This window comes from Salmo salar, chromosome ssa21 (genome assembly GCF_905237065.1).
Source record: "Salmo salar chromosome ssa21, Ssal_v3.1, whole genome shotgun sequence".
Classification (NCBI taxonomy): Eukaryota; Metazoa; Chordata; class Actinopteri; order Salmoniformes; family Salmonidae; genus Salmo; species Salmo salar.
The window spans coordinates 49792684-49807278 of NC_059462.1; the positions used below are offsets into that span (position 1 = coordinate 49792684).

General features: G+C 43.2%; 1 protein-coding gene across 9 annotated transcripts in view; it reads left to right on the forward strand.

Moving 5' to 3' along the window:
* The window catches only part of LOC106582455 (dedicator of cytokinesis protein 9), a 268403-nt gene that overhangs the window by 64623 nt on the left and 189185 nt on the right, over positions 1 to 14595 (forward strand). The window lies entirely within an intron of this gene.

The window sequence follows — 14595 nt, forward strand, 5'->3', positions numbered from 1 at the left end:
TGCATAATCCCTCCATCAGTGCTCAGACTGTCCGCAATAGGCTGAGAGAGGCTGACTGAGGGCTTGTAGGCCTGTTGTAAGGCAGGTCTTCACCAGACATCACCGGCAACAACATCGCCTATGGGCACAAACCCACCGTCGCTGGACCAGACAGGACTGGCAAAAAGTGCTCTTCACTGATGAGTCGCTGTTTTGTCTCACCAGGAGTGATGGTCGGATTTGCATTTATCGTTGAAAGAATGAGCGTTACACCGAGGCCTGTACTCTGGAGCGGGATCGATTTGGAGGTGGAGGGTCCTTTATGGTCTGGGGCGGTGTGTCACAGCATCATCGGACTGAGCTTGTTGTCATTGCAGGCAATCTCAACGGTGTGCGTTACAGGGGAAGACATCCTCCTCCTTCATGTGGTACCCTTCCTGTAGGCTCATCCTGACATGACCCTCCAGCATGACAATGCCACCAGCCATACTGCTCGTTCTGTGCGTCATTTCCTGCAAGACAGGAATGTCAGTGTTCTGCCATGGCCAGTGAAGAGCCCGGATCTCAATCCCATTGAGCACGTCTGGGACCTGTTGGATCGGAGGGTGAGGGCTAGGGCCATTCTCCCCAGAAATGTCCGGGAACTTGCAGGTACCTTGGTGGAAGAGTGGGGTAACATCTCACAGCAAGAACTGGCAAATCTGGTGCAGTCCATGAGGAGGATATTCACTGCAGTACTTAATGCAGCTGGTGGCCACACCAGATACTGACTGTTACTTTTGAATTTGAACCCCCTTTGTTCAGGGACACATTATTCAATTTCTGTTAGTCACATGTCTGTGGAAGTTGTTCAGTTTATGTCTCAGTTGTTGATTCTTGTTCTGTTCATACAAATATTTACACATGTTAAGTTTGCTGAAAATAAACGCAGTTGACAGTGAGAGGACGTTTCTTTTTTTGCTGAGTTTATGTCCGTCTCTTTACACTATCTCTCCTGGACCTAGTTTGTGTTGTCAAAGTAGTGCAGTGAAAAGAGGTCCTTAGGCTTCTGCTCTCTAAGTATTTAATCCTTTGTCTTTATGTCACTCCTGCTAAGCTGTTGAACAGTGTGACTATGTTCTTACCACACTGTTGACAAGAGCACAGCTTCCTTCCTCCTCTAAAGCTCCTAGAGGTTTTTGACACAAAAGCAAATGTGCCAGCTGGTGTTATCAATGGAATGTTTGTTTCAGGGAGTGAGAGGGAGAGAGAAGTGACGTCAAGTTGACTGTTTCAGGGGGCGAGAGGGAGAGAGAAGTGAGGTCAAGTTGTCTGTTTCAGGGGGCGAGAGGGAGAGAGAAGTGATGTCAAGTTGACTGTTTCAGGGAGCGAGAGGGAGAGAGAAGTGACGTCAAGTTGACTGTTTCAGGGGGCGAGAGGGAGAGAGAAGTGATGTCAAGTTGAATGTTTCAGGGGGCGAGAAGGAGAGAGAAGTGATGTCAAGTGGAATGTTTCAGGGGGCGAGAGAGTGAGAGAAGTGATGTCAAGTGGACTGTTTCAGGGAGAGAGAGAGAAGGGATGTCAAGTTGAATGTTTCAGGGAGAGAAGTGACGTCAAGTTGAATGTTTCAGGGAGAGAAGTGACGTCAAGTTGAATGTTTCAGGGAGAGAGAAGTGACGTCAAGTTGAATGTTTCAGGGAGAGAGAGAGAAGGGATGTCAAGTTGAATGTTTCAGGGAGAGAGAGAAGGGATGTCAAGTTGAATGTTTCATGGAGGGAGAGAGAGAAGGGATGTCAAGTTGAATGTTTCAGGGAGAGAGAGAAGGGATGTCAAGTTTAATGTTTCATGGAGAGAGAGAGAGAGAGAAGGGATGTCAAGTTGAATGTTTCAGGGAGAGAGAGAGAGAAGGGATGTCAAGTTGAATGTTTCAGGGAGAGAGAAGGGATGTCAAGTTGAATGTTTCAGGGAGAGAGAGAGAAGGGATGTCAAGTTGAATGTTTCAGGGAGAGAGAGAGAAGGGATGTCAAGTTGAATGTTTCAGGGAGAGAGAGAGAGAGAGAGAGAAGGGATGTCAAGTTGAATGTTTCAAGGAGAGAGAAGGGATGTCAAGTTGAATGTTTCAGGGAGCGGGAGAGAGAGAGGAGTGACGTCAAGTTGACTGTTTCAGGGAGCGGGAGGGAGAGAGAATGGTGGCGTCAAGTTCAATTTTTCAGGTACCGAGAGGTAGAGAGATGGGATGTCAAGTTGGTCCAGGTGGTGTGTTGCGGAGCTTGAAGGCTAACAATGGTTTTGCTGGTGGAAGCCGATTTAGGCTTGCGGAGGCCAAATCATCGCTGTGCGACCTCACAATTTTTTTAACAATGCGGAGGGCTCCGTATAGCTCTGTATTGACATGATTGGCTAACGGTAGGTGGGGGTGATACGTCCTGTATAAACACAAACTCACTTCCTTGACAACTTCCTTGGCAACAGTTCCGCTCCACGAAGCACAAGAATGATGAATGAATGCCCTGACTTCTGCAGTAAATGCTGTACAGCCAATCCAGATTCCGGAATTACCATAAATTGTCTTTAATACATGCCCAATGACTCAACTGACCCTTCGCTAAGCCCCGCCCCCCTTAGTTACTGTTGCAACCTTTTCCTGGGAAGCCCAATTCACCATTCAACCACTTGCAAAATCCCCTCATAATGATCTCAAACTATGTTTCTAATCCACAATGAAATTAAACAGACCGTCCCTTGCTAATCAGAAAATTCTTGGGTATGTTGTGGTGGACGGTCATTACAATTGCTTTATGGGAACCTAGTCAAATGATGTTTGTAGTATATAAGGCTTGCCAACCACTGAATAGCTTTGAATTCACTGTCAGCATGCAGTCAACTTTAACCACTTTTGATGTTGACAGCAGATGGGAGTTGTATTCATAACATTGCTAACTTAGCTAGCTAACATACATTTTTGGAAAACAACGTTTGTTGATCACTGAGACTGAGAGCTAGCTAACCAGCTGAGCTAGCAAACAATGTAAAAAAAAGTATCATTTCGGATTGGGAAAATACTCCAACAAGCTCTGCATTTCAGGAATCACAGGCTGCTGAGGGAAGGACAGCTCATAATAATGTCTGGAACGGAGCGAATGGAATGGCATCAAACACCTGGAAACCATGGAAACCATGTGTTTGATATATTTGATACCATAATTCATCAATTTCACTCCAGACATTACCACAAGCCCATCCTCCCCGATTAAGGTGCCACCAACCTCCTGTGCATTTAGAAAAGTCTCTGTTTTTGCCATAGCCCTCACTGGCTAGCCCTCACTGGCTAGCCCTCACTGGCATCGCCCTTTAATGTTATATAAAAGTGAGCTTGTCTGAGGTGTCAGACTGGATGACAGTTGCTATCCATTGGAGCACTGCGATTGGTTATCCAAAATTCTGCTCAGCATCACTGGGAATTACTCCTGGATAAATTGAATTACCGAGCCAAATGTATCTGTTGTTCTCCTCCTTTAGATGGTGACCTCGTTAACTTTAATCTAGTGTAGTCTTAATATCATTAGGACCAGGTGTACGACCTGTTTATTTCCAATGTCCCCTCTGTTTAAGACTACTAAGGCGGTCCGGTACGGCGTCCCGGCAAAATAAATAGTGGGGGTACTCCGTACTGGTAAAACATCACAATAATTCTAATAAAATGTCAAGAAAACTGTAGGCTATTACGCCACTATTTATCATTACATCATGTCAGAGGCATAACAAATGTGAAAATGGACTTGAAAACGGGTGGTATAGCCTACACTCAGAAATGCGATGTGGTTCCACGAAAACACAGAGATGACTGGCCGACACCGAGACACGCGAGAACAGGCAATGGACGCATAAATTCAGGCCTAACGACGATTGCCAAATGTCATTACACTTGTTGGTGTTTTGTGTAACAGATGTCTCTCTCCATTCACCACTGTTTGGAGGCTGGAAACAGGTTGCAAGAGGGTGAGCATGTACGGGATGCCTAGTTAAGGAGCCCTTTGAAGTGATCGTTTGACAATCAGATAAAAACATCAGGACACAATAAAAGGTCATCAATTTTACAAGTTAAATGACAAATCTTTATGACTAGAGCCATAGAGATGGGGCGGCAGGTAGCCTAGTGGTTAGAGCGTTGGACTAGTAACTGAAAGGTTGCAAGATCGAATCCCCCGAGCTGACATGGTAAAAATCTGTTGTTCTGCCCCTGAACAAGGCAGTTAACCCACTGTTCCTAGGCTGTCATTGAAAATGAGAATTTCTTCTTAACTGACTTGCCTAGTTAAATAAAGGTAAAATAATATGAGATCCTATTGAAATGAATAGGCATTCTACATGTAATTATATGATTACCCCATAAACAGCCTGTGCACACATAGGAGGTCCTATACTGGGAAGAAATGAAATCTTCTTTCACCTCTGCTAAGACTATAATATGATATTATCCAGGCCTAATTTCCTTATAAGCCTACAGTCTCTCTCCTCTCTTTACCTCATCTCTGTCATCTTGTTCTACCAGTGGACACTCTGACAGCTACCAGTGTTATACACATGGACTGGGTGTTCTCTTGATCTAGGTATTACCATGGACCTCACGATACGACATTATCAATATACTTAGGTGCCGTTGTAGGGCAGCCCAGCCCCAGAAGGGACTCTTCTTATCAACCGTATGCAACAATTTGCTGTGTGTTGTCTTAGGAATTCATCATTCTCTGTGTTGTCTTAGGAATTCATCATTCTCTGTGTTGTCTTAGGAATTCATCATTCTCTGAGTTGGTCTTAGGAATTCATCATTCTCTGTGTTGTCTTAGGAATTCATCATTCTCTGTGTTGGTCTTAGGAATTCATCATTCTCTGTGTTGGTCTTAGGAATTCATCATTCTCTGTGTTGGTCTTAGGAATTCATCATTCTCTGTGTTGGTCTTAGGAATTCATCATTCTCTGTGTTGGTCTTAGGAATTCATCATTCTCTGTGTTGGTCTTAGGAATTCATCATTCTCTGTGTTGTCTTAGGAATTCATCATTCTCTGTGTTGGTCTTAGGAATTCATCATTCTCTGTGTTGGTCTTAGGAATTCATAATTCTCTGTGTTGGTCTTAGGAATTCATCATTCTCTGTGTTGGTCTTAGGAATTCCTCATTCTCTGTGTTGGTCTTAGGAATTCATCATTCTCTGTGTTGGTCTTAGGAATTCCTCATTCTCTGTGTTGGTCTTGTCAACCCCCATTGTCACACCTCTGAGAAGTAGCGGTTACGTCATGTAGATCTGACAATCTGATTGGAGGTTAACTTTACAGTAACACTTTAGTATTGGTCAACAACAATCTAAACAACTCAAATGCTTGTAAAGGGGTCTAAGATTCAATGTTCTTTCTCGTATTTGTTCCTGTCCTGCTGTGGTGAGATACTCTTTCTCTCTCCACACCATAGACTTTTGCGGCATGGCTTTTCAGGCTATGGTTTCTCTCTCTCTCTGACCATGCTTACAATGATGCCTTGTAATGCTTGTTAATTAATGCTTTGTAAGTTAAGTTTATGTCTTGTATGTGAATCCATTCATTTTACAAAGTAATTCAAATGCTCAGACATTTCTTCATTACCTGTTACTGTAACTCAACTATAGTGTTATATTACTGTAACTCAACTATAGTGTTCTATTACTGTAACTCAACTATAGTGTTATATTACTGTAACTATAGTGTTCTATTACTGTAACTCAACTATAGTGTTATATTACTGTAACTATAGTGTTCTATTACTGTAACTCAACTATAGTGTTCTTGCATGTTGCTATTTATCTTATGGAGTCAGATAAATATAATTCATTTAAGGGGCTAATTGCTTAGTCTTATTACGAGTCACAGGTATTTATAATATCAATCATGATAAATATCACTGTCCACTACACTGTTACGATATGTATTGCGATTCTCATGATTCTGCTATATATGTATTGCGATTCGATGCTGCGATTTAATTGCGAGTTGATGTTCCAAACATATTGCTCACTTTGTCTGCTGCAGAGAGACGAGAGAGCCATGATAAAACTAGTTTTGATCAGTCAGGGAAATAAAAGTGCTGAAAACATGTTGGCTCAATATTTAAAAAGAAGATGGAGCTCAAACTATCGGATGAAAAATAAAATTGGGAATTTAGGCATGACACCGGAGTTAACACCCCTACTCTTACAATAAGTGCCATGGGGTCTTTTAGTGACCACAGAGAGTCAGCACACCCGTTTACCGTCCCATCCAAAAGACGGCACCCTACACAGGGCAATGTCCCCAATCACTGCCCTGGGGCATTGGGATATTTTTTTTTTAGATCAGAGGAAAAGGTGCCTCCTACTGGCCCTCCAACACCACTTCCAGTAGCATCTGGTCTCCCATCCAGAGACCAACCAGGACTGACCTTGCTTAGTGGCAAGCCCACAGTGGGATACAGGGTGGTATGCTGTTGGCTGATTGTTTGCTACCTATAGTAGAAACAAATTGATACTTGGCATCAAATATCAATATAATATTGGCCCAAAAAATATATAGTGATTATTTAACTTTATTGGATTTTGTTTAATGTGCCGTTATCAGAGAAAAATCGAACAATCAGATCACTCCCCTTCCCTTTACATTCTGGCCCTAAGCACAGCTAAACAACAACAATGTGCTGTTAACCCGCTACAGAGAAAAAACAAACAATCAGATCACTCCCCTTCCCTTTACATTCTGGCCCTAAGCACAGCTCAACAACAATGTGCTGTTAACCCGCTACAGAGAAAAAACAAACAATCAGATCACTCCCCGTCCCTTTACATTCTGGCCCTAAGCACAGCTCAACAACAACGTGTTGTTAACCCGCTACAGAGAAAAAACAAACAATCAGATCACTCCCCTTCCCTTTACATTCTGGCCCTAAGCACAGCTCAACAACAACGTGTTGTTAACCCGCTACAGAGAAAAAACAAACAATCAGATCACTCCCCTTCCCTTTACATTCTGGCCCTAAGCACAGCTAAACAACAACAATGTGCTGTTAACCCGCTACAGAGAAAAAACAAACAATCAGATCACTCCCCTTCCCTTTACATTCTGGCCCTAAGCACAGCTAAACAACAACAATGTGTTGTTAACCCGCTACAGAGAAAAAACAAACAATCAGATCACTCCCCTTCCCTTTACATTCTGGCCCTAAGCACAGCTCAACAACAACAATGTGTTGTTAACCCGCTACAGAGAAAAAACAAACAATCAGATCACTCCCCGTCCCTTTACATTCTGGCCCTAAGCACAGCTAAACAACAGACTTAGCTCCCTAGCTGTCTAGCTAAAGCCCTAAAGCCTAAAAACCTTTACATTCTGGCCCTAAGCACAGCTAAACAACAGACTTAGCTCCCTAGCTGTCTAGCTAAAGCCCTAAAGCCTAAAAACCTTTACATTCTGGCCCTAAGCACAGCTAAACAACAGACTTAGCTCCCTAGCTGTCTAGCTAAAGCCCTAAAGCCTAAAAACCTTTACATTCTGGCCCTAAGCACAGCTAAACAACAGACTTAGCTCCCTAGCTGTCTAGCTAAAGCCCTAAAGCCTAAAAACCTTTACATTCTGGCCCTAAGCACAGCTAAACAACAGACTTAGCTCCCTAGCTGTCTAGCTAAAGCCCTAAAGCCTAAAAACCTTTACATTCTGGCCCTAAGCACAGCTAAACAACAGACTTAGCTCCCTAGCTGTCTAGCTAAAGCCCTAAAGCCTAAAAACCTTTACATTCTGGCCCTAAGCACAGCTAAACAACAGACTTAGCTCCCTAGCTGTCTAGCTAAAGCCCTAAAGCCTAAAAACCTTTACATTCTGGCCCTAAGCACAGCTAAACAACAGACTTAGCTCCCTAGCTGTCTAGCTAAAGCCCTAAAGCCTAAAAACCTTTACATTCTGGCCCTAAGCACAGCTAAACAACAGATTTAGCTCCCTAGCTGTCTAGCTAAAGCCCTAAAGCCTAAAAACCTTTACATTCTGGTCCTAAGCACAGCTAAACAAACTTAGCTCCCTAGCTGTCTAGCTAAAGCCCTAAAGCCTAAAAACCTTTACATTCTGGTCCTAAGCACAGCTAAACAACAGACTTAGCTCCCTAGCTGTCTAGCTAAAGCCCTAAAGCCTAAAAACCTTTACATTCTGGCCCTAAGCACAGCTAAACAACAGACTTAGCTCCCTAGCTGTCTAGCTAAAGCCCTAAAGCCTAAAAACCTTTACATTCTGGCCCTAAGCACAGCTAAACAACAGACTTAGCTCCCTAGCTGTCTAGCTAAAGCCCTAAAGCCTAAAAACCTTTACATTCTGGTCCTAAGCACAGCTAAACAACAGACTTAGCTCCCTAGCTGTCTAGCTAAAGCCCTAAAGCCTAAAAACCTTTACATTCTGGCCCTAAGCACAGCTAAACAACAGACTTAGCTCCCTAGCTGTCTAGCTAAAGCCCTAAAGCCTAAAAACCTTTACATTCTGGCCCTAAGCACAGCTAAACAACAGACTTAGCTCCCTAGCTGTCTAGCTAAAGCCCTAAAGCCTAAAAACCTTTACATTCTGGTCCTAAGCACAGCTAAACAACAGACTTAGCTCCCTAGCTGTCTAGCTAAAGCGGGAATTGTTTTGTTTTTGTTGTCAGGATTGCTTCCTACCTACAGTATGTGTGTCATCTCAGGCCATTGTGAAGTTGCCTAGGAGAGAGTGTTTCCAGACATGCTGATAACATTGAAGCGTTTTCCGTGGCCGTCTCTCTCACACTCTGACACTGACTGGGACAGGAGAACATTATCTAGCTAGGCTCCTGCACCAACACCTTCCCTGGCAACAGGGGCTTTGTTTGACTCTGATAGCTACATTGTACACATCATTGCCCTGCTGTTTGGAACTTGATGGGCAACACATTTTTTGATAGAGTTACATTACATGATATTATTTCCACAATATTCAACCTTGGTGAAAGACTACATGTATCATGGGCATGCTGTAGAAAGGAAAATGTACCTATATATTTTTTTATAATATAATCTTTGAGAACTAACAATCACCATAATAAAAGCTAAACAGTACAAAAAATGGAAAATTCTAAAAAACAATTAATTGAACAATATTGATATAGTTATTAAGTTTGAGCAAAATAACATAGCATTAGCCATGGCAAAATGCATAGAATTGCAGGAAATGATCTTTAAAACGGCAACATTTTCTCTCAGTGTCACGTCCTGACCAGTATAACGATTATTTGCTATTGTAGTTTGGTCAGGACGTGGCAGAGGGTATTTTGTTTATGTGTTTTCGGGGTGATGGTTTATGTAGTAGGGTGTTTGATTTATTATTTCCGTTTTTTTTGGTCACGGCTCTATGTTAGTCTATTTCTATGTTCTTTCTAGTTAGTCTGTTTCCATGTTTAGTTAATTGGGGTGTGGACTCTCAATTGGAGGCAGGGGTTGTCTAGTTGCCTTTGATTGAGAGTCCTATATATTAGGGTGTGTTTGTGATTTGTGGGAGGTTGTTTCTTGTTTTGCCTGTGTGAGCCTGACAACACTGTTTTGTTGTTCGTGCTTTCTTCGTTTTGTTGTTTTGGTGTTCTCTTTGTTTACAATAAATATCAAGATGAGCATCCACATTCCTGCTGCGTTTTGGTCCTCTATTCCCGACGACAACCGTGACAGAACCTCCCACCACAAATGGACCAAGCAGCGGAGTAAGGAGCAAGGGGAATTCAATATGGACTTGCGGGAGAAATGGACGTGGGAGCAGATTCTGGCCGGAGAGGGCCCATGGAGGAAGTCTGGTGTGGACCGGGAACGCTACCGGGGAACATGACTGGCGTTTAAGCCCGAGAGGCAGCCCCAATAAAAAATTTTTGGGGGGCACATGGGTAGTTTGGCTGGGCGAGGTTTGAGCCCCAGGCCAAATCCCCATACCTTTTCTGGGCAACCAGTGAATGGACAGGTCCCGTGCTTCGGGGTAATGGGTACTGTGGCGAGGCCAAGTATTTTTAGGCCGGTACGCGCAATACCAGCACCCCGCATTTGCCAGGAGGAAGTGGGCATCCAGCCAGTTAGAGCGATGCCAGTTCTGCGCTCGAGACCGCCAGTACGCCTCTACGGTCCAGTGCGTCAGCTCAGTCTGACTCGTCCTGTTCCCGCTCCCCGCACTAGCCCTGAGGTGCGTGTTCCCAGGCAGCCACCCTCCCTTCCCTCCCTTTAGTTTAGGGGGAATTTTTTATTTTTTTATTTATGAGGTGCATCCGGGGTCTGCACCTTTAGGGGCGGGGGGGGTACTGTCACGTCCAGACCAGTATAAAGATTATTTGCTATTGTAGTCTGGTCAGGACTTGGCAGAGGGTATTTTGTTTATGTGTTTCGGGGTGATGGTTTATGTAGTAGGGTGTTTGATTTATTATTTCCAGGTTTTTTGGTCACTGCTCTATGTTAGTCTATTTCTATGTTCTTTCTAGTTAGTCTGTTTCTATGTTTAGTTAATTGGGGTGTGGACTCTCAATTGGAGGCAGGGGTTGTCTAGTTGCCTTTGATTGAGAGTCCTATATATTAGGGTGTGTTTGTGATTTGTGGGAGGTTGTGCTTGTTTAGCTGTCTATGCCTGACAAGACTGTATTTCGTCGTTCATCATTTTTTGTGATTTTTGTATACGTGTTTGTTTGGTTTTCCTTCTTTCTCCTATTAAAAGAAGATGAGTATACAACCCGCTGCTTTTTGGTCCTTTCCAGACGACAACTGTGACACTCAGCTATTTGGCAGAATATGTAGAATCCTTGGAAATTAGATTTAAAACTCCAAAATGTTCTCTCAGCTCTATGACAAAATGTGTAGACTTGCAGGAAATTAACGTTAAAACTGCAAAAAGTTATCTCGGCTCCATGGAGAAATTCTGAGAATTGCAGGAAATTTGATTTAAATTACAAACTTTTTTTTTTTAAACCCCCACCAAGATGGGGCCTCAGCCATGCTGACTGTGCCCATTGTCACGTCCCCTGCCACGCCCTTTGCCACACCCACCACCTTAGCCCCCTTTTGATCCAGAAAAAAACCCTGCTGACATAGCAGTGGTGTAGATGTGGACTGACCTGACATAGCAGTGGTGTAGTTGTGGACTGACCTGACATAGCAGTGGTGTAGATGTGGACTGACCTGACATAGCAGTGGTGTAGTTGTGGACTGACCTGACATAGCAGTGGTGTAGTTGTGGACTGACCTGACATAGCAGTGGTGTAGATGTGGACTGACCTGACATAGCAGTGCTGTAGATGTGGACTGACCTGACATAGCAGTGGTGTAGTTGTGGACTGACCTGACATAGCAGTGGTGTAGATGTGGACTGACCTGACATAGCAGTGGTGTAGATGTGGACTGACCTGACATAGCAGTGGTGTAGTTGTGGACTGACCTGACATAGCAGTGGTGTAGATGTGGACTGACCTGACATAGCAGTGGTGTAGATGTGGACTGACCTGACATAGCAGTGGTGTAGTTGTGGACTGACCTGACATAGCAGTGGTGTAGATGTGGACTGACCTGACATAGCAGTGGTGTAGATGTGGACTGACCTGACATAGCAGTCTAAAGAGAGTGATTAGTTGAGTGTGTTTTACTATGCACTAACCTTATCATTGGTATACTGAGCTGAGGAAAAGTCACAATGAAAAGACTGCTATCATTACACAATTTGAAAACTGTCCTCTAGTGACAGATGCAGTGTGATAGGCCCTACAATACCAATTTCCTCATATTTACCAAAATAGATAACAAGGTGATTCAGTGAGGATGCAGAATGAAACTCAATAAACGTCTAGAGGTGATATAGATGATTTAAACGGAGGAAGCAACTTTCTTCTTGATGACTCGTGCTTCAGAGGAAACTGGATGGCAGTAAAGGGAAGACGTAACGATGAAACACGAAGATAACTGAAGCAGAGTTCTGTCCCTTCTCTGCTTTATACATCATCACACTATCAATCATATTTAGTATCTTAAAGACACAGCTAAACATTATGGATGCAAATAGAAAAACAGCTAGCTTTGTATTTACTCTGCACCTTCATAATGCTATGACAGAGACCAGGTATAGTGTAGCAATAATTTATTAGGGAATAGTATAGCCTAGTATAATAATAATATCATAATTTACTATGGAACAGTAGCCTGTTTCTACATGGTTCTATATGGTTCTACATGGTACAATAATCTCAAATATAAAATATATTTTGACTTGTTTAACACTTTTTTTGTTACGACATGATTGCATATGTGTTATTTCATAGTTTTGATGTCTTCACTATTATTTTACAATGTAGAAAATAGTACAAAATAAAGCAAAACCCTTGAATGAGTAGATGTTCTAAAACTTTTGACTACCCAGTTAGGGATTTGAACAGATATCTAGTTGTTTCAGCTGGGCTAATAGAACATGGATTCACTGTGTCCTGGGTGCTGTGCTAGTCTCAAAGACTGTGTCATTGCTCTTAAAGAAATGTTGACATCATGCTAATTTGTAAATGTCACAATCAATATAAACAGCACAGTAATTAATTTGGATTCCTCTGAGACCGTGACATAGTAAACAAGTGGGTGTTTCAAAGCATGTCTGGTGAAATTCCTCATGGAATTGTGGCGTGCAGGAGGAGTAGCTCGATTACTGTACTTGGTCGCGAGTTAGTTGTTTGCTACGAGAGACAACATCCAAACAAGACTTTCGTCACTAATATGTGTTGGATGGACCTTGCATTACATCAGCAAATGGGGAGATCTTATACATACTGTATAACATAATGAACAATGAACAGCCTTAATTTTGGCCTATAAAGACTTGTCATTCATCGGTTGTTAGTCGTACGAGTGATGACAGTCTTGCACCAAAGGGACATTGCAGACATTGTTTATCAGAGACAGGAACTCAGATGACTCATCGCTGCTCTGTGAAACCTAGAGAGAGCTGCCACTGTTTTCCCTCAGGAAGACACAAACGTGTAACTCATTCCACTGTGATGTTCTCCAGTCTCCTTCTCTCTGAGTCTCCGTGCCGCCAACCTGGGGGGGGGTGAAGCTGGAGGAAGGTTGTGTATTTCAGGGCCTCCAGCATGTGAGTGGTCTAGTGGGGGACGGGGGTTATGTCTTGGGGACGGGGGTTATGTGTACAGAGGCCAGTGGGTTGCAGGGGGACAAGGGGTTATGTGTACAGAGGCCAGTGGGTGCAGGGGGATGGGGGTTGAGTGGCCAGTGATGGCAGGGGGACAGGGGTTAAGTGTGGGACGGTGGGCGGAGTTTGAGTGTGGGGGCAGGGGGGCAGTGGTAGGGGAACAGCTCTGACACAAGTGTGAAAAGGTAACATCCTCCCTGCTGTGGCCAATTGAGGAATATGGAGGGTCGAACCTACTTGGAGGTGGGTTACCACTTGAAATGCCCCCTTCTGGTAGATGGATGATCAACCACCAGAGACTTTTACAGACAGGAGACAAGCCTAATCTCTCTCTCTGAGGCCCTGGTGAGGCCCTGGTGAGGCCCTGGTGAGGCCCTGGTGAGGCCCTGGTGAGGCCCTGGTGAGGCCCTGGTGAGGCCCTGGTGAGGCCCTGGTGAGACCCCGTGACCACCAGGAAGCAGAAAGAACACAGAATGATCTACAGCTCAGAGCTACATACAGTGGACAGATACATATTGAACTGTTGACCTTGTTGACTCTATATATGCAATCATACTGTATATCTGGAGATTTTCAGAAGGGGTGCGTCTTCACTTTCAAACTCAGTTTCGATCAGTTTCCAACTGAGTTTCAATTAGTTTCTGAGTTTCAATCCGCTTCAAACTGAGTTTCAATCCGTTTCTAACTGAGTTTCAATCAGTTTCTGAGTTTCAATCCATTTCAAACTGTTTCAATCCGTTTCTAACTGAGTTTCAGTCAGTTTCCAACTGAGTTTCAATCCGTTTCTAACTGAGTTTCAATCCGTTTCTAACTGAGTTTCAGTCAGTTTCTAACTGAGTTTCAATCATTTTGTAACTGAGTTTCAATCCGTTTCTAACTGAGTTTCAATCCGTTTCTAACTGAGTTTCAGTCAGTTTCTAACTGAGTTTCAATCATTTTCTAACTGAGTTTCAATCCGTTTCTAACTGAGTTTCAGTCAGTTTCTAACTGAGTTTCAATCATTTTCTAACTGAGTTTCAATCCGTTTCTAACTGAGTTTCAATCCGTTTCTAACTGAGTTTCAGTCAGTTTCTAACTGAGTTTCAATCATTTTCTAACTGAGTTTCAATCCGTTTCTAACTGAGTTTCAATCCGTTTCAAACTGAGTTTCAATCCGTTTCTAACTGAGTTTCAGTCAGTTTCCAACTGAGTTTCAATCCGTTTCAAACTGAGTTTCAATCCGTTTCTAACTGAGTTTCAGTCAGTTTCCAACTGAGTTTCAATCCGTTTCTAACTGAGTTTCAATCCGTTTCTAACTGAGTTTCAGTCAGTTTCCAACTGAGTTTCAGTCCGTTTCTAACTGAGTTTCAATCCGTTTCAAACTGAGTGGAAAAAGGAGAAAAGAGTTTGGTGTTTAGATGGCAGATTATATGGGTCAGGATGTGTGAAAGATATTTTCT